This window comes from Ceratotherium simum, chromosome 8, assembly GCF_057802395.1.
Source record: "Ceratotherium simum simum isolate JZ-2026a chromosome 8, ASM5780239v1, whole genome shotgun sequence".
NCBI lineage: Eukaryota > Metazoa > Chordata > Mammalia > Perissodactyla > Rhinocerotidae > Ceratotherium > Ceratotherium simum.
Window position 1 is genome coordinate 34,209,498 of NC_141907.1, and position 19,777 is coordinate 34,229,274.

Here is a 19,777-nt window from a genome sequence, read left to right on the forward strand (position 1 = left end):
TAAAAGCTTAAACATAGAGTTACCATATGGTCTAGCAATTCTACTCCTGTGCATATACTCAAGAGAAATGAAAATATATGTCCACACAAAAACAAATGTTCATAGCAGCATTATTCATAATAGTCAAAAGTGAAAATAATCCAAATGAACACCTACTGATGAATGGATAAATAAAATACTTTATGTCTATTCAATGGAATATTATTTGGCAATAAAAATGAATGGCGTGCTGGTACATGCTACAGTATGGATGAACCTTGAAAGCATTATATGAAGTGAAAGAAGCTTGACACATAAGACCACATATTGTATGATTTCATTTTTATGAATGTCCAGAACAGGCAAATCTAGGGAGACTTAAAGTAGATTAGTGGTTTGCCTAGGTCAGGGGGGGAAAGGAATTGGGAAGGAATGGAGAGTGACTACTAACAGGAAGGGGGTTTCCATTTAGGGTGATGAATGTTCTAAGATTGATTGTGGTGTTGGTTGCACAACTCTGTTATTATGCTAAAAACCCTTGAATTGTACACTTTAAAAGGGTGGATTGTATGGTATGTGATATATATCCCAATAAAGCTGCTAAAAAAAAGTGAGCCAATTGAAAAAATGCTGGTTACTCTCTACCAAACTATTTTTCAGCTACATGCACATCATATATATTACATATATTTTAAAAATTGGAAGCAGATCCTGTACACAGGTTATCCTACTTTCCCTCTTAAATATGTATTAGGCGCCTACTTTGATCAAAGTACCATAGTGGATACTGTGGAAATACCAAGATAGATAAGGCACGTCCCTTCCTTTGAGAAGCTTACAATATGATTGTTTCCATCCACTTGACGTCTGGCTGCTGTGATCTGCAGGTGGTATCAATTATTCTTTCACCTGTCCAAATTAACATCGCAAACTTTAGTGAGTTGAGAGCAGCAGTTAAAATAATCAAGAGGATAGAAGGATTCTGTTAGAAGTCATACTAAAAGAATTTAAACTTTACAGTCAGTAAAAATAGATGTAGAGAAGGGCTGAGTTGACTTGAACTGAAATGTATGCTCTAAATCTAGGAATTCTCAACTTTGCAACCTTTGAAGAATCCCTGTTGCACCCTATATTCATGAAGCTGGACTCTGGGGGTGAAACTCAGGCATAGATAGGTCTTTAAAATGTTCCACTTGATTCCAAGGTGCAGGTTGGAAACTACTGGCTTAAATGCTTGAACCAAGTTGTTTGTTGTGAATAAGGAAAAGTGTTACATTTTAAAGGAGAAGAGCAGTTAACCTAGGGAATGCGCTACCCATGAAAGAGTACGTCTGGAAGGTCAGGCTATACCCAGTGTGACTGGCCTGAGTGAGATGGCGATGTAAATGCAGACGGTGGCTCCCAGCATCCTGTTTGTGATAAAGAACTGTCAGAGGGACATAGGAGTTTACAAACCAAGGAATGGAACCTTGGGTTAGAATCCAGAAGAGGCAATTATCGATGCATTAAACTGGAGAGGCTAAGCCAAAATAAATGTGATGAAGGATGTCCAAGGGGAACTGAAGAGGAGGAAGTAAGAGCAGCGGGAAGTGCAGGAGTTAACTCCTTGAATGCTGAGTGATAACTCTTTATGCATGGCCCAGTCTGTTTGGCTGGGTTCAAGGTGGAAGTGTTCTATGACTCAGTTAGGCTCATGAGGACTTACAGGCAATTAGAGATATTTGGGGTCCATGAATACCTTTTGGGCTTTACATCATAAAGGGGAACTAGACTATTCCTTAAAATATCCATTAGTCTCCACTCTTTTTTTTTTCTTTTGTGAGGAAGATTAGCCCTGAGCTAACATCCATTGCCAATCTTCCTCTTTTTGCTGAGGAAGATCAGCACTGGGCTAACATCCATGCCCATCTTCCTCTACTTTATGCAGGACATCGCCACAGCATGGCTTGAGGAGCCGTGTGTTGGTCCGTGCCCGGGGTTCCGAACCTGTGAACCCTGGGCCACCAAAATGGAGCATGCGAACTTAACTGCTAAGCCAATGGGCCAGGCCCATAGTCTCCACTCTTTTTTTTCCCAATATTTCTATATATATATATATATATATATTTTGTGTGTGTGTGTGTGTGTGTGTGTGTGAGGAAGATCAGCCCTGAGCTAACATCCATGCTAATCCTCCTCTTTTTGCTGAGGAAGACCCACTCTGAGCTAACGTCTATTGCCAATCCTCCTCCTTTTTTTTTTTTCCCCTCAAAGCCCCAGTAGACAGTTGCATGTCGTAGTTGCACATCCTTCTAGTTGCTGTATGTAGGACGCAGCCTCAGCATGGCCGGAGAAGCGGTGGGTCGGTGCGTGCCTGGGATCTGAACCCGGGCCGCCAGTAGCGGAACGCGTGCACTTAACCGCTAAGCCATGGGGCCGGCCCCAGTCTCCACTCTTAAAAACAAAATATTGGTTTGAATGCATTGACCTCTGATTTGGCTCAGTGGTTCCAATGTTGTGATGTCTTACATTTATTTTTCCATTTTTTTTTTAGGGTTGATTTGTCCAGAATGAGAAGAGAATTATGACTGGAAGTCTTTGTCCATCATAAGATACAAGCAGGGACAAGGATTTCTGTGTTTGCTCAAGGCTCTATGCCGAACAGGATGCACTTTAGACTTTACGGTTTTTTGCAAAGCATTATTCCTTTAGTAGCGGTGGAATTAAAACACAGAAAGTCAAACTCCATATGATTGTGGTCTTGGCATTGGAGTTATAGTCTTGGCACTAGGAGCTATTTCCTGGTACAGGAACTTAGAGGAACTGCTTTCCTGTTATGTTTCAACTGTCCAACTCGACTATCTTCTCTTTCAGAGGATCCATAGAAGCAGGCTAACTCGGTTGTGGGGAAACCCCACCCAGGCTTTTAGGACTGATAGGCAGAATTTCCCATGGCAGAAAGGCTGTCTGCGAAGCAGGGGTAGAGAATGCACTGGAGGGTCCAAGAGAGGGTCAAATCATACAGCTATGAAGACCTTGGCATTTCTTTGGGCAGCCCCAAGGGCATTTGGTTTAAGATCAAGCCAGAATTTACTGGCTATCTCTGAAATAGCCCTAAACTGAATATCTGAAGAGGTCATACAGGGGAGCCGTTTGATAGTTCATTTCCTTCTTTGGTTACATTTTAAAGTACATTTTTACTCAGTTCCAACTGCTTATAGGATTTAGCTCTGGTACTTTGGAAAAGTCAGAGTATTTGAGATTTTAAAACCCATGTGCTGGGAAAGATAAGGAGTCCTAGAATTTCGATTCTGTTAACACTGTCACAAGAGAAGATTGCACTTTTTGCAAGAAAATGGGATTTTGGTTGGTTTTATTTTGATTTTGATAGAATGGATTGATTATTGATATTAAAGTTGGAGATATGGGTGAGATTTTGATATAAGGAATACTGGACTTGTGTTATTTGTTCTAATATTTCTTTATTTGGCTATTGGTCAAATCTTTGAGTTGGAAAAACAAAGTTGTTGTTAAGGGTTGGAATTGTCTCAATTTTGTTTTTCCTTTTATATGTTGACAGTGTTTGATTAAAGCAGTTGCACATTTAGTTTATTTCCTTAAAGTTTGTTATAGAAACAACCAAAGTTCTGTAGATTTGTAAATAAATTATATGTAACTGTACATAACCTGGGTTACATTCTTGGGTGAATCATATCAACACTGGCAGAACGTTTAAATAAACATTCTAGAAAGGTTAAACAGAGGTTAAACAGTTTATTCTCCCCTTCATACCAAGTTCCTTAGGCATTTGAATTCACTCTTAAAGTTTCTATTTTACTCAAAAAAAATTTGAAGAACAAAAAATTTGAAGATCATATTATAATATTAAAAACTACAAATATTCCTTGATATGAAAGCATGCTAATCTTTCACTAATTACTCATTTAATATAAACAGATCCTTAAAAAAAATCGCCGTCCCTCCAACATCACAATATAAAAAAAAGTTTGCTAAAGAGATTTTCTCACTATAACATCAACAGGCGTTTCAATCTTCAACAAAGTTTATGGGTGGAGTGGGCACCGGGGTTAAAAGGATATAAATAAATGTGTTAGAACACTGGAATTCCTTTGTGTTCCGAGTGAGGGCCAGCACTCCTAACTTCTTTCTATAATAGACTTTATCCCTTTGAACACAGTGGTTGACACATGACCCAAGTTGGACACTGTCCTCTTGGCCCCAGTGATGGGTCCAGGATAGACATGTAGTCTAAGCTGGACCAATTTTATTCCTTTCTTGGAATTTTTCAGCCTGGAGATGGAAGTAAATAATTCTTTTTTCTCTCTGATCAGGGAGCTATTGGAAATGTGAGTCTATCACCATACGCCACCATACTCCTCTTTGCATGGAGAATGACCCTGTGGAGTATGAGAGAAAGAGAGCAACAAGCAAATAAAAGCAAAGAGAAACGCACATGGATACAGTCATGGGAGAATTGTGAAAAATGGGAGACATTAGAGTTACTGAAGTCCAAATCATTGCTTGGTAGTAGTGTTAGAAATGGCGGGAAACTATTGTGTTTGTTATTTGGATGCTCATCCGTTAAGTCACTCAGTGTATTCTTTGTAAGGGAATACATTCCTCACTCCTCCTGTTTCCTTGTGGAGAGAGAGCCCTATGGTCACACTCTTGGCTTCTCTTGCCACTTGGTACTCCTCCCCATGGCAAGAGGAGTGCCTGGTATGAAAACTGGTAGTGTGGGAAAGGGAACTGGGCATGCTCTGCTAACCTCCTCCCTCTTTCCTGTCTTTAGGGATTTGCCTGCCACCAAAGACCCTGTGTTCTGATCTGGTTTAATGGTATACATGCTGAAGTACTTAGGGGGATAAAAAATAAGATAGATTTATCGAGACATAGGATAGATGGATGCATAATTATAGAATAAAGCAAGAAGAGTAAAATGTTAATGTAGAATTAAGTCATAAGTATATGGGTGTTAATTGTAAAATTCTTTCAACTCTGCTATATATTTGAAATTCTTCAAAATAAAATGTTGGAAAAAAACAGTACGCATTATGATGGTCTAGTTTGACACAGGCATTTGCTGTAAGTTGGGAAGCAGACAGAGATCATATTGCTTAAAAACAGCCTAGTTTCAGATACTGAGTTTTGCCAATCACGTTGGTATTACAACCAAATGTAAGTCTAGCAGTACAGCTTCCAAAAGTGGCTGAACAGGTCATACTAGTGATTGTCTAGGAGCAGCAACTCTTCCTCACTTGTGAAAGCTGTTGCTCTATTCACTGGCAGGAATTTTGAAATGCTACTCTCTTTACCAGAAGGCAAAGTAATGGAAGCTGGATGTTTGGGTAGCTGATAAGAGGTGGAGGGATGAGGTAGGGGAAAGAGATTTTGTCATTTAATTGAGATAATACTTGTAAAATACTTAACCTGATGCCTGAATAAGTTCTCAATAAATGTTAGCTATGATTATAATTAGCTCCTTATCTAAAGAGAAAATCATGTATAGGTGTAACATTGTGGTGGGTTGAATTGTGTCCCTCCAAACAATATGTCCAAATTCTAACCAGCAGTACCTGTGAAGGTGACCTTATTTGGAAATAGGTTCTTTGCAGATGGAATTCAGTTAAAGATCTCGAGGTGAGAGCATCCTTGATTTAGGGTGGGTCCTATACCCAATGCCAAGTGTCCGTATAAGAGAAAGGAGAGGGAGACAGGGAAGAAGGGCATGTGAAGATGGACGCAGAGATTGGAGTTGTGCTGCCACAAGCCAAGGAGCACCCAGAGCCCCCAGAAAGGCAGAGGCAAGGAAGGATTCTCTCCTAGACCATCAGAGAGAGCGTGCCTTCCCCCACACAACATACCTTGATTTTGGATTTCTAGCCTCCAGAATTGTAAGAGAATAAATTTCTGTTGTTTTAAGGTCCCATATTTGTGGTAATTTGCTACAGCAGGCCTAGAAATGTTAAACCTAGAAAAAGGATGTGACAAGGTGCTATGTGGTTTGTTACAAGTAAATAGTACAGATCAGAATGGAAGTGTCTGGGGGAGACATACTAGAATTGCTTGCAGGAGGTGTCAAGCCTCAAGTGCCTCTTTTCCAGGGAGAAGGGTACTAGGGTGGGGAGCAGGTTCTGCTTTAACAATCACTACCTTGTTGTTGGGAGTCCATGGGACCCTCACCTGGGCTGGCTCTGAATAAAAGTAGGAGAACCAGTAGTATGGATAATAATTGTGGCATATAGGATGGAGAGCAGATAGTTACCACCTTAAAGACATGCTACTGTATATTTTGTTGCCTAGGCAACAAAGGCAAAGGAAAAAATCATCTGTATACAAGCCATTTACATGAGAATAAAAAATGTTGATATTGGCTCTTATATTAATTCTCAAGGTCTCTTGGTGCCTGCTGAGAGAAATGGCTCAGTCATTTTTACAGTTACGTTGTTTACTGGGATGTTGGAAAAAAATGCCTATGTGATGTATAAGGCAGAACAAACGTCAGTCTTTGAGCTTATCTGATCCCTAAGTGCCTCTCCATTTCCCACCCTTATTGTTCATCCACGGTGATGGTATGTTTTAGCCATCCTCAATTACTTTTTTTTTTAAATAAAATTAAGAAAATAGTAACACAAGTAATCCATGTCCATTGTAAAATAATTAGAAAATACAGAGAAGTCAAATGGAAAGAAAATTTAAATTATTCATAATCATATTAATCAAAGATTGTCACTGGGCCAGCCCCGTGGCTTAGTGGTTAAGTGAGCGCGCTCCACTGCTGGCGACCTGGGTTCGGATCCCGGGTGCGCACCGACGCGCTGCTTCTCTGGCCATGCTGAGGCCGCGTCCCACATACAGCAACTAGAAGGATGTGCAGCTATGACACGCAACTATCTACTGGGGCTTTGGGGGGAAAAAATAAATAAATAAAATCTTAAAAAAAAAAAAAAAGATTGTCACTGTTAACACAATGGTGAATATCCTCACAGAATTTTTCTATGCAATTATAAGCGTGTAGTTACAAGAATATAATCATAATATGCACACTGTTTGGAAACTTGCTTTTCTCCCCTTTAACTATATATTATAAGCATTGGATATGTTAGTAAGCATAGAACTCCCTCAATGGTTTTTAATGGCTATATATTGTTCCATTTTAATAATTTTTTTAATAAACCTCTTATTGTTGTATATGTATGCTGCTGTAATTATTCACTATTGTAAGCAACATCAAAATGAACGTTCTTTATACATTGAGTGCATGTCCGACAATTTCCTTAGAATTGATATATGGTGCCAAAATGCCCTCAAGGGCATTTACATTGGTTTACTCTCCCACCAACAGTATTTGTGAATGCTTATTCCCCAACAGTCTCACAAACTGGTAATTATCAGCCTGTTTAATGTTTGTCAATCTGTTAGGCAAAACAAATCATAACAGATTTGTGTATCTGTGATTATTAGTGATTTCTAAAAGATGATATGACACTTGTTCCACAATTCAGGGTGTGCAAAAGTCACTATTTCTTTATTTTTCTGTACTCAGCCTATTTTCTCAGCCTTTGAGTCCTCATTCCACTTGGGAGATGGAAATTTAATCTCAGTTCCACACACTTCTCTCTGGGATCACAGCCAAATTCCAGGGGACTAAGCGTTGAAGGCATTGGGTATGAGTATTGGTGTGTGTTTTGGGGGGATCCAACTGACTGACAATGTCACTTTTTCCACACCAGTATTTACTGGAATGAGATGGCCCTTTATCCATTTGGTCCTTGGTCTTGTGCCCCTGAAGGATAAGGGACATAACGATGTCAAGATTTCCCTTATTCCTTTCCAGAAGAAGCTTTTCTTTCTTTTTTTTTTTTTATTGATTTATTTTTTCCCCCAAAGCCCCAGTAGATAGTTGTATGTCATAGCTGCACATCCTTCTAGTTGCTGTATGTGGGACGCGGCCTCAGCGTGGCCAGAGAAGCGGTGCCTCCGTGCGCGCCCAGGATCCAAACCCGGGCCGCTGGCAGCGGAGCGCGTGCACTTAACCGCTAAGCCACGGGGCCGGCCCCTGAAGCTTTTATTTCTGACAACTCACTTCGCCATTTTTGAGGTCCCCTTTGGGACACAGGCATCATTCTGTTGCCCTGTGACAGGCTGGCACTTGAGTGGGATTGTGAGGCTGGTGAAGGCTCCATCTGCCTTGTCACACCCCCACTTTCCAAAAGCAGTCAATATGGAACACTGAGCTGTTGAAATGCAGGGAAGGGAAAAGGGAGAAAGTAAATACCCATTTAAAAACATCTGCTAATATTTCAGAGTATCATCCCATCACACTATTGGCCAATTGTACTAATCCTTCTGTGAGATGCCTGTTCTTGTTCTTTGCTCACGCCAACTACGTTCAATTTTCCAAAAGCATCATGCTTTCTTGTACTTCCAAATGTCTGTGTGCATGCTTTTTCTTCTGGTTAACTCTTGCTTCAATTCTATGCATTATCATACTTCTTTCTACTTCCCTCTAAAATAACATATATCATCCTATTTGTAATTGCATATTTATTTGTTTGTGGGCAGTGTAGGCAATAAAATGTGCTAAAACAATTCTCTTTCTCATTGAAATTCTATATTCCTTGAAGGTAAAGACTGAGTCATAGACTTTTTTTTTTCATCCTTAACATACTCTAAAACTGATTTAAAAATATAGAAATAAAGTCTTGGTGAATGCGCTTAACCAAAATGAGGATAAATAAACAGTAGTAGTGCAATGTGCAGGTTCTAGAATCAGAAAGAATTGAGTGAAGCTAGAGTTTGTTGTTTGCTACCTATATGACTTTGGGCAAATGATTGATTCTCTTAAACCTCAGTTGTGTCATCTATAAAATGGAGAGCATGCTAGTGACTTGATAAGGAGTTGCTGTAAATCATAGTGCCTGCCGCTTAGTAAGCAACCAACCAACGGAGGTGAGTATTATTAATAAACACTCTTAGGTGGAGAACAGAAAGGCCGACATGCTTAACAGTCTTCTCCTTTGCTGATACTTGATGGACAGCATTGCAAATTATTTACATCAGCTAATTTCTGCTAGAGAGATAATGCTAGAGAAGCAAACAAAAGTGATTAATGTCACTGACTGATTGGTGAAAAGGATTGATTATTTTGCTACTGTGTGTGTTAGGCTGGTAAAAATACTGTATTCTCCGAGCTGGTACATGATCGAGTTTTCAAGTTTATATATTACTCTTTAGGAAGCGGGCATTACAGGAATTTAAGGCAGGAATTGTGAACGCAAACGCAGTAGAGGCCGAGCAGGCAAATGAGGAAGAGTCAGGAGTGACAAGGAGGGCAGCTCTGGGAGGGGCGTGGCTCTCCCATTCGCCACCTGCTCCTGAGCTCTGGTGTTCACAATGCAGACCCCAGCACATCAGCCGAGTTTTCATGTTGGAAATCTAGAGGATTTTTTTTCTTTTCATGAAGTTTCCTAATTTCTAGAAGTTGGCAACTAATTCAGGCATTGTTTTAAAACGCTGTGCAGGCTAAAAAAACCATGTCTGCTGGCCAGAGCTGATTCACTGGTCACCGGCTCGTGACCTTTGAGTCAAGATATCATTAACATTTTCAAGAAGCACATAGAAATACGGCAATTTTATAGTTTAAGGGGATCATAAAACATTCTACAAACTTTGTCCAATGTCATGTGAACTACTTTTAATATCCCATCTAGTCAATTTGCATTAAACATAGGTTAATTTTTTTTTTAAAGCTCACACAGCATATAAACTCCTTTCATCCTTCAGCAAATTCAGTATTGAGGTTCAGCTGGATCTGTTTTCAATCTTGACCTCTTGTGGAAACAGCCCAGGGAGTTCCTAAGTAAACTTCATCCTCCTAACAGGCCTCTGCATGCTATTAGCTGGAGAAAGCCCTGTAGCTCAACAGGCAGATGGCAGTAAGAAATTAACTTGAACTTCAGCAAGACTGAGGTTTCCATGGGAACAGAGGAAGCAGCCATCCTGCCTGGCATTTGAACTGAATAGGAAACAGGCTCCCATGAGTATAATTTTAGAAATGACTGCACTATTCCACCCCTCTCCCCATATATGTTTAGTTTTCCTTCTTAAATTTCTTTACCTTTAGTTAATAACACGATAATAAATGATTATCGGGTACGTGCTTAAACTGGTTGAAGTGTCTGTAAGTATCAGACACAAGAGAGAAAGTGTAAGCATCTAATTGCAGAGATCTGAAAATCATTAATAAGCTTTTGTGGTCCCCACACAAAATTGTATTCTTTACTAAGTGAGCTCATGACATGCAGAAATCACTGTTTTTTTTTTTTTTGTGAGGAAGATCAGCCCTGAGCTAACATCCATGCCAACCCTCCTCTTTTTGCTGAGGAAGACTGGCCCTGGGCTAACATCTGTGCCTGTCTTCCTTCACTTTATATGGGATGCCGCCACAGCATGGCCTGACAAGCGGTGCCTCGGTCTGCACCCGTGATCAGAACTGGGGCCACCAGCAGCGAAGCGCGGGCACTTAACCACTACACCACGGGCCGGACCCCAGAAATCACTGTTTTAATCATCATTTGCTATAAAGAATAGACATTCAAATAGATTTTACTTTTCTGTCAATGTGGTCTTATTTTAGGAATACAATATATCGTTAATATATATTTTGTCTGAACATCCAGGCACTCAATTAACAGGTGAGGAATAAGCTATTCTGGAGAGTACTAAGCTCTTCTGAATTAATGATTGAAGCGAGTTCATCTAGCTTGTGTTCATCTCTCATCCAGAGGCACATTAACCGGTGAGCTAAGGAGGTTGAAGCTTCACGTCCCCTCGCTCGCGTTGGCCTCTTCCAAATCCCTGGTGAGACTTCAGAATATTCACATGGCCATATATTCTTATAATGTTTGTAAATGACATTTTAACTGCAAATGGTTAAGACTGCTGTCTCTTTCCACTCAGACTTTGCCCTCCATCACAAGGCCCCTCCTGTCGAGTGGTGATGGAATGGCTGCAGGTATTCTTGGGGTCTGGGTGAGGGGAAGTTGAGTTGGGGATACAATAAGTATGGGTTTAGTGGCATATATATTAAATGGGTCACAGTTTTGTGTATGGATATGTTATTGCCAGTTGTTCTGACACAGGAATAACTTCTAGTAATATTCCTACTGCCCACTATGCCAATTCACTAAGCATGGTGACACAAAGGTGCTGGGTCAAAGACTGGGTTGAGATATGACCATGTCCTATGGTGCCTGGTACCCTGGGATGTGGGTGTGGTTTAGACCCAAGATTGAAGTGGAGCCAGGAGCTAGTCTGTGGAAAATTCTTTCCATCATCAGACATGTAAAATTATAATGGGAGACCTGATTCTTAATGAATTCTAGTCCAATTGGAAGTTCTAGCCTATCGGAAATAGTCTTGATAATGCAGTGTATACAATTATAAACGCACTGCACATTTTTAAAAAAATTTTATTGAGGTCATAATAGTTTATAATATTGTGAAATTTCAGTTGTACATTATTATTTGTTAGTCACCATATAAATGCGTCCCTTCACCTCTTGTGCTCACCCCCCAACCCCCTTCCCCCCTGGTAATCACTAATCTGTTCTCTTTATCCATGTGTTAGTTTATTTTCCACATATGAGTGAAATCATACGATGTTTGTCTTTCTCTGTCTGGCTTATTTCACTTAACATAATACCCTCAAGGTCCATCCATGTTGTTGCAAATGGTACAATTTTGTGTTTTTTTATGGCTGAATAGTATTCCACTGTATACATATATACCGCATCTTCTTTATCCAATCATCACTTGATGGGCACTTGAGTTGCTTCCACTTCTTGGCTATTGTGAATAATGCTGCAATGAACATAGAGGTGCATAAGTCTCTTTGAATTGTTGATTTCAAGTTCTTTGGATAAATACCCAGTAGTGGGATAGCTGGGTCATATGGTATTTCTATTTCTAATTTTTGGAGAAATCTCCATACTGTTTTCCATAGTGGCTGCACCAGTTTGCATTCCCTCAGCACACACTGTACATTTTTTATGGGAATTTTACGAAACATAATTAATCAGAACTCCTATGATTGTGTTTCCAGCTGAATTAACATGAAATACTGATGACAAAGGTAACATAAAACTCAATGCATAACTATCATAGGAATACTCATGACAAAATGGTTAATGAGAACTATTGATTCAAAGAGCATTTAAGATGGGTCACTACTACAATGACTGAATTATAGGAGACTTGAAAGGCCTGAAATCTTATAACTCATATAAAAAACTTGATAGAGGTATTCTGAAATTTGATAACAATCTTTAAAATTTATATCATGTTATCAACAATGAATTATGCAGCTGAAAGAAACTTTCTGAACTATCAATAACAAAAATCCAGATTTTAATATTGTCATGTGCCAGCAACTTTTAACCTTGTTAGTGATAAAATACTCCTCTCCCACAAAATCTTCTGTTGGTCTAAGTTCAAAACAATTACTACTGTTACTGTTGAGTTTTTATAACATACATATGTATAAGGTTTAAATTAGTCCATTTTTTATTACTCATCCTTTAATAAGTATTATATTCCACATGGGAGTTATGATTGATAAACTCCCAGTTATACAGTCAACCTCAGACACACATTGATGCGGCTACACATTTTTTTGAGAATAAGTTCTTAATGGTTCAGGATCATTCCAGTTTCCTTCAAACACAAGCGTGTCTCTAACGCCTGTGATAATATACACCCCGCATTTAAACGGTAGCTTCTAAATAAACAATGATAGCACAGTGATTGTAAAAATAAGAAATAGAACTTGAATTACTGCAACGCTGTTATTCTTAGTGCAAATTAACATCTGAACTTTGCAGAGTTTACTTTTTGGAATCAACTTTTCACATATTTTTTTCCCCATTTTAAAGAATATTAATGTAACTAAAAATATTAATCCATTGCTTTTGTCCTTTTTGTACTGTAATGTATATCGTGATTTTTTTATTTTATTTTTTCCTGTCATAAATATATAAAGTCTAATAAAGGAAAATTTCAGTGAAAAAAACCAAACCAACTGTCAATTAACCATGCTAGAGACAAGACTGAATAATCTCTCTCTCTCTTCTCTCTACAGAAAACGATTGTACAAAATGTTGTTATATGAAGAAGTAATCCAAGATGATGCAGCACATAAAAGGTAGGAAAAAAGCATTCTAACGATGTGTCAGGCAGTTAATTAACAAAAATAATTTTGTTGTTTTTCTGAATTTGGTAATGGTTATGATTTGACAGCTTCTTAAAATTGGTAATTTATTTCTTTCGTCATTCTAAATAAATATTCACTTTCAAACTTAATTTTGTATTTGTAATTTATAAAACCTTCGGGCCCAGTAAAACCCAGATCTACCCTTGCTATCATTTCTCCTATAACAGCAAAGTCAGTTTTTTTTTTTTTAAGGTAGGTAGAATTTACAGAAAGTAAAATGCACAAAACTTAAGTGTAGAGCTCATCGAATTTGTACCTATTTATATAACTGTATAACTACCACCCACAAAGATGGAAAACATTTCCATCACCCTGGAAGAAAAAAATTTAAAATTTCTGGTATACTCAGGTTTAAGAAGTTAATATATCCACAAAACGAGAATATTATGCTAAGAAAAAACAATACTCAACACAAGCAAACTCTTAGGGATAAAATTATAGTTACTAAAATTAAAAATTCAATACAAAGACTAGATAATAAGTTTAAGGAAGTCACCTTAAGAACATCAAGCAGAGGGGCCGGCCCCGTGACTTAGTGGTTAAGTGCGCGCACTCCACTACTGGTGGCACGGGTTCGGATCCCCGGCACGCACCGACGCACTGCTTCTCTGGCCATGCTGAGGCAGTGTCCCACATACAGCAACTAGAAGGATGTGCAACTATGACATACAACTATCTACTGGGGCTTTGGGGAGAAAAAGGGGGAAAAAAAACGGAGGAGGATTGGCAATAGATGTTAGTTCAGAGCCGGTCTTCCTCAGCAAAAAGAGGAGGATTGGCATGGATGTTAGCTCAGGGCTGATCTTCCTCACACATACACAAAAAGAACATCAAGCAGAAAGACAAAGAAATGGAAAATAAAAGAGAAAAGATGAGACGTAGAGGGCCACCAAGAGGAACAACTCCAACAAATAGGAGTCCTAGGAGAAAGAAAATGAGAAGGAGGAAACTTTGAAAGAAATGAGAATTTTTAGACTTGAAGAATGACATGACTCTTCAGATTTTATGGAGTTAATCAGTACCCAGAAAATCAACAGTTAAGAAGTGCTATCTCAGTATAATTTTCACTTGCATTTCTCTTATGAAATCTCCTTAAAATTTTGTGAAACAAATGTAATTGAAAAATTAAAAAGATTAAAAATAAATATGTTAGAAGTGTATTTGACCTTCACTATAGACCGGTTCAAACTATTTGTTCTAGGTTACATTTGGCCATTGTCATTCATTCATTCATTCATTCCTATATTCAGCATTTAGGGCTAAGCTAGGATAGCACCAGTCTCAAAGAAAAGGACTGATTCCTACTATACATCTAACCATGGTACAGTATTATATGTGCTATGGTATCAGTATAAAGAAGCAGCTATCTCAGTGTTTCTTATCATCATTAAATAATGTCTCTTTTTAATAAATATAATACTTTATTCTGGACTCATTATGCTTTCTGAATCTAATCATTCATGTATTTCATTAATTCTAAAAAATTCAAGCCATTATCTTTTGAAATATTGCCTCTCCTCATTTTCTCCCTTCTCTCTTTCTATAATTCCTAGAAATTTTTGTGGGATATTCATATTCTTATAACCTCTCTTTAATATTTTTTTCTATTTTCTTATGCTTCATTTCATATACTTTCCAAAGATCTATCTTCCAGTTCAAAAATTCTCTCTTCACTTGTGTCTAGTCTGTACTTTAACCCATCTTGTGAGTTTTTAATTTATGATTACACTTTTCTAGTTGTTTTTTTCATACTCTTTCATACCTGTGTGTCCTTTTTATTGTATTTTGTTATTTTCTTCCATTTTTTGACTCATTATCCTATGTCTTTAATCATTTAAAAATTTATTTTATAACCTTTATCTGATAGCTCTATTAAATGAATTTCTGAGGAGCCTGATTTGATTCTTTGTTGTGTCTCTTGAATTTTGTTTAGTTTGTATGGTTTTTGCATGCATTTTCTACTTTTGGATTGTAAGCTCATCTTCAGCAGGGTTTGTCTGTGAGAGTCCTGTAAGGTTTGGATGGATGGCATGTCTTCTAAAGAGATTTTACATTTGCTTCTTCTAGGTACCCAAGAGGTCCCAGAACAAATTAAATTCTAAGTTAATTTCTTAGCTTGGCGGGCGGGGGGGTCCTAGATTATGTGTATGTTGTTTATAAAGAGGATTAGGCTTTTGTTTACACATTCTCAAGGGAGGTTCACCTGTACCCTGCCCCCTAGAGGTGAGGTCAAGACAAAGAAGCTTCCTAATTGTCTCCTTCTGTGGTGGTGGTGGAATATTTTCCAGTTCATTCTTTCTCTGTGGGAGGAGTGCACGTGTGTCTCTGTGGGAGGAGGGCGTGTGTGTTGCTGTTCAGTTCCAATTCTTCACATGGCACAGGCCCAGCACATCAACTTCTAGTACTAAAACCCTAGCCCTATATTTCTAAGTCTAGCAGAAATGTCTCTCCATAGGACAGTCAAGGGTCAATTCAATAGAGCTTGCTGCTCCAGTTTTATGTTTTTTCTCTATTTTGCCTCCTGGGGAATTTCTGTTAATTTCTACTGAGCACAGCTATTTATGTAAAGAACATTTTTTATATTTTGTGTGGCATTTATAGGAGTTTTGTAGCAGGAAGGTTATTCATTCTGTCATAGTCTGGAAAATTAAAATTGCTATTCACATTTTTAAATGGCTTTAAAAATCAAAGCAATGATGAATTCAGAGTATTTTTCAAAACCCTCCCTAAAGATTCTCATACCTACTTTGTTATGTTGAGAATCACTACATTATGGGAACACAGAATAGGTGACTAATTTTGACTTTGTTGCTAAGGAAGTCACCAGAAAGGTGACATTTAAGTCAGATCTTGGAGGATGAGAAATTTAGGACACTTATTTATCACCAACCATAAGTCTTCAAAGTATTATACACAATGAAATTTAGAGTTAGTCTTCGTCTAATTGATTTACCTCATTTCATATATTAATAGATATACATATTTTAATACCTAATGTCATCAAAGTTATTATTAACCACTGATTTCTAAGTGCCAAGCAAGGAAAGAGGTGTTTTATCAACAAAACTGAGACTCTTAGAGGTTAAATAACATTTTCACTCATGTAACATAATGAGTGACAGGGCTGGATTCAAACTTAACTGTGGCAATCATGAAATGCACCCTTCAGGGAGCTTAACTGACCAAGGGTCCCAGCTGTTGTGCTCTGAACTCCATTGCCATGTTTGCATTGAGCCATGCTTCCCGCTGGGCTGCTCCCAGCCAGTTACTAAATATGGCAGGGATACTAAGGCAGGATTGTTCCTGGGAGACCCAGGACTCTTCTGGCGGCCGACTTTGGCTGACTTTGACCTCCTGATGGTTGCTGAACCTTCCTGGTACTGAAAGGCAGCTTACGATGACACTTCTACCTGACCTTCCTTCCCTCTCTGCATTCCAGGTCAGACTTGCATTGTGCTCTGACTGCTTGCCCAGCATTTTCTCTCACAGTCATTTCCCTAATAAAACACTTGCATCTTGGCGGCTGCTTCTCAGAAGACTCAGACTATCACACTAAGTTTGTCTGACCTCAAAACCCTTGCTTCTACAAAAAATAACTAAAAATGGATTAAAGATCTAAATGTAAGAGTGACAACTATAAAACTGTTAGAAGAAAACACAGACATAAATCTTCATGACCCTGGATTAGGCAATGCTTTCTTAGACACGACGCCAAAAGCACAATCAGCCAAAGAAAAAAATAGACACATTAGACTTCATCAAAATTAAAAACTTTTGTGCTTAAAAGGACAGCATCAAGAAAGTAAAAAGTCAACACACAGAATGGGAGAAAATATTTGCAAATCATATATCTGATAAGGGACTCCTATCTAGAATATATAAAGAACTCTTATAACTCAATGATAAAAAGAGAAATGATTCAATTAAAAAATGGACAAAGATCTGAATAGACATTTCTCCCAAGAAATGTCTTCTTCTTCTCCAAGAAGATGTACAAATGGCCAATACGTACTTGAAAAGATGCTCAACGTCATTAGTCATCAGGGAAATGCAAATTAAAACCACAGTGAGACACCACTTCACACCCACTGGGATAGCTATAATCAAAAAGTTGGAAAATAACAGGTGTTAGCAAGGAGGTGGAGAAATTGGAACGCTTTTACATTGCTGATGAGAATGTAAAATGGTGTAGCCACTTTGGAAAATTGTCTGGTAGTTTATCAAAAGGTTTAAACATAGAGTTATTATATGACCCAGCAATTCCACTTCTTGGCATATATCCAAGAGAAACGAAAACATATGTCCACACAAAAACCTGTACATTAATGTTCATAGAAGTATTATTCATAATAACCAAAAAGTGGAAACAACCCAAATGTCTATCAACTGATGAATAGATATACAAAATGTGGTATAGTTATACAATGGCATACTGTCTATAAAAAGGAGTGAACTGCTGATACATGCTGCAACATGGATGAACCTTGAAAACATTATGCTAAATGAAAGAAGCCACACACAAAGGATCACATACTGTATGATTCCATTTATATGAAATGTCCAGAAGAGGCAATTTATGGAGACAGTAGTGGTTGCCAGGGTGTGGGGGCATGGGAGGTTTGGGGGATGGTGGCTAAAGAGTATGGGATTTCTTTTTGGAGAGATGAAAATGTCCCAAAGTTAATCGTGGTGAAAGTTGCATAACTCTGTGAATATATTAAAAAACATTGAACTGTACACTTTAAATGGGTGGATTGTATGGTATGTGAATAATAGCTCAATAAATCTATTACAAAAAAAAATCCATGTTCTTTGAATATGCTATATCCCTCATTTGGCATTTATCATAGAGTACCTTGTCTTATGGTTAGTTTTTCCAATCAAAATGTTGCTTCATACTCCCCAAATAGTGATTATCTCTGAATTGTGGGGTTTCTTCTGGATTTGTTGTTTTCATTATATTTTTCAAAATTTCTCCAGTGAACATATTTTACTTTCATATTTGAAAACCATATTATACAAAAATGAAAATGTCATTTCGCTAACAAAACTATTAGCTCCTAAAGGGAAAAGTCTGTGTCCCTTTGTGGATTCTTCTATTGGGAGTAGTCTCTTACACATAGTAGGTTCTTCATAATGATTTGTAAAAATTATTGATAATGGCACTAGGTTTGAATTCTATTATGATTGTATTTTTGGGTCTTTTGTAATCTATGTGAATTTGTTATTGGTAATAGAGTCCAGGAAAAGCAGATGTTACTTTGTGATTATAAACCTTAAAAGACACAAAAAGTATTTTCACAGAAAGAAAAAAAAACATGTTTTAGTTTGAATGCCAATGTTGATAGCAGATATTTTAGAGATATGGTAGATTTAATTTTTTTTTTTTTTTGTGAGGAAGATCAGCCCTGAGCTAACATCCATGCCAATCCTCCTCTTTTTGCTGAGGAAGACCAGCTCTGAGCTAACATCTATTGCCAATCCTCCTCTTTTTCCCTTTTTCTCCCCAAAGCCCCAGTAGACAGTTGTATGTCACAGTTGCGCATCCTTCTAGTTGCTGTATGTGGGACGCCGCCTCAGCATGGCCGGACAAGCCGTGCATTGGTGCGCGCCTGGGATCTGAACCTGGGCTGCCAATAGTGGAGCACATACACTTAACCACTAAGCCACGGGGATGGCCCTAGATTTAATCTTAATACTCATTTTTAAATGGATTCAGATGTCATTTAGGTCAACTGGCTTCCCCTCCTCCGAGTTACTCCATGCAGTGGAAGCTGCCCAAAGTGGCATCTTGTGTTAGCGTGCTGGAGTCATTTTGTGAATTATTTATTCTGCCATGTGTCTTCATGGAGACAAGGTCATCTTCTGACTATGTTTTATCAGCCTCTTCCCTCTGCTTGCCTTCTTTACCCTTCTTTGTAACTTCTCTTCCTTCCCTCCTTTTCGGAAGGGCAGTATGGAAGGGATGGTCAGCTGGCTTGTACTGAGCACTATTTGCCAAGCCCAGCTCTGGCCCTCTGACATTCAGAAACCCTGTTTACTCCTCACATTGACTCTGCTGGGTGGCCATTTCAACCTCATCTGAGATGAGGAAACTGAGGCACAAACTGTAAGTGGCAAAGTCTGGCCTAGGACTAGCAAGGCAACTTGGTATGCGGTGAAGAGCAGATCTGGCGCCAGGCTGTCTAGGCTTAAATCTGGGCTTCACTGCTCACCAGCTGCGTGACACCCCTCTCTGTGTCCTGGTTTCCTCATAGGGATAATAACAGTCTATCCTACAGGCTTGAAATGAGCTAGTCAATTATTTGAAATGCACTTAGAATAGTGCCTGGCACAATGTAAGTGCCATATAAGTGTTTCAAAAGTAAATAAACCAAAGTCTCTCTGACTCCAAGGCTGGTAATGGTGGAATTTCAGGCTCGCTTTTTTTGTTTCATCCCCCTATTAAAGCAATAGAATTGGACAAAGACTAAACTTGGACTCTTAACAGGGAACAGAGACTTAACTGCTGAGGCACTCATGGAC